Source organism: Triticum urartu, chromosome 4A (assembly GCF_056163025.1).
Source record: "Triticum urartu cultivar PI428250 chromosome 4A, HENAU_Tu73, whole genome shotgun sequence".
NCBI lineage: Eukaryota > Viridiplantae > Streptophyta > Magnoliopsida > Poales > Poaceae > Triticum > Triticum urartu.
Window position 1 is genome coordinate 564,493,468 of NC_141876.1, and position 1,975 is coordinate 564,495,442.

Consider the following 1,975-nt stretch of genomic DNA (forward strand, 5'->3'; position numbering starts at 1 on the left):
ATTGGAGTTGCATGTTGCGGATGTCGTCGATGATCACAAGATCAAGATGGATGCAATGTGCTTGAAGATTAGAAAGATTAGAAAATATGCCATTCATAATGAGGCTTGGTATCATTATGCCGTTTGATCAATTGTTAGCTTGGTTGTGATTATGATCGCATTTGTTTTGGCATTGAAATGTTTTACATAGTTTCAATGTATGGTTTAATTAATTAGATGCTCTGGAGAGCTATATGTTGTTAGATGAGAACTATGTATGTACATTGGTTTTAATGTGATGATGAACTTCTATTAATTTGGACACTTAATTATATATAATGCACGCAGATGAACCGACAATGGATGTACGGTGACAGACACACCACCGAGTACATTAAGGGCGTGCATGAGTTTCTCGATGCGGCTCAGGCAAACAAGCAGAATGGTTTTATGTGTTGTCCATGCACTGAATGTGGGAATACGAGGTCTTACTCTAACCGGAAAATCCTTCACTCCCATCTACTTTACAAGGGTTTCATGCCACACTATAATGTTTGGACGAGGCATGGAGAAATAGGGGTTATGATGGAAGATTGCAAAAAAGAAGAGTACGATGACAACTATATGCCCCCTGAATACGGTGATGCTGCAACGGGGGGAGCTGGTGAAGATCAAGAGGAACCAGACGATGTGCCTAATGATGCTGCAACAGGTGAAGCTGCTGAAGATCAAGAGGAACCAGACGATGTGCCCGATGATGATGATCTCCGCCGGGTCATTGTCGATGCAAGGACGCAATGCGAAAGTCAAAAGGAGAAGCTGAAGTTCGATCGCATGTTAGAGGATCACAAAAAAAGGTTGTACCCCAATTGCGAAGATGGCAACACAAAGCTCGGTACCGTACTGGAATTGCTACAGTGGAAGGCAGAGAATGCTGTGGCTGACAAAGGATTTGAGAAGCTACTGGAAATATTGAAGAAGAAGCTTCCAAAGGTTAACGAATTGCCCGACAGTACATACGCAACAAAGAAGGTCGTATGCCCTCTAGGATTGGAGGTGGAGAAGATACATGCATGCCCTAATTACTACATCCTCTACCACAGTGCATACAAGGATCTAAACGCATGCCCGGTATGCGGTGCATTGCGGTATAAGATCAGACGAGATGACCCTGGTGATGTTGACGGCGAGCCCCCTAGGAAGAGGGTTCCTGCGAAGGTGATGTGGTATGCTCCTATAATACCACGGTTGAAACGTCTGTTCAGAAACGAAGAGCATGCCAAGTTGATGCGATGGCATAGTGAGGACCGTAAGAAAGACGAGAAGTTGAGAGCACCCGCTGATGGGTCGCAGTGGAGAAAAATCGAGAGAAAGTACTAGGATGAGTTTGCAAAGGACCCAAGGAACGTATGGTTTGCTTTAAGCGCGGATGGCATTAATCCTTTCGGGGAGTAGAGCAGCAATCACAACACCTGGCCCGTGACTCTATGTATGTATAACCTTCCTCCTTGGATGTGCATGAAGCCGAAGTTCATTATGGTGCCAGTTCTCATCCAAGGCCCTAAGCAACCCGGCAACGACATTGATGTGTACCTAAGGCCATTAGTTGAAGAACTTTTACAACTGTGGAATGGAAACGGTGTACGTACGTGGGATGAGCACAGACAGGAGGAATTTAACCTAAAGGCGTTGTTGTCCGTGACCATCAACGATTGGCCCGCTCTCAGTAACCTTTCAGGACAGACAAACAAAGGATACCACGCATGCACGCACTGTTTAGATGACACTGAAAGTATATACCTGGACAAATGCAGGAAAAATGTGTACCTGGGCCATCGTCGATTTGTTCCGACCAACCATCAATTTCGAAAGAAAGGCAAGCATTTCAAAGGTGAGGCAGATCACCGGAAGAAGCCCGCCATGCGTACCGGTGATCACGTACTTGCTATGGTCAATGATTTACACGTAATATTTGGAAAGGGTCCCGACGGACTAG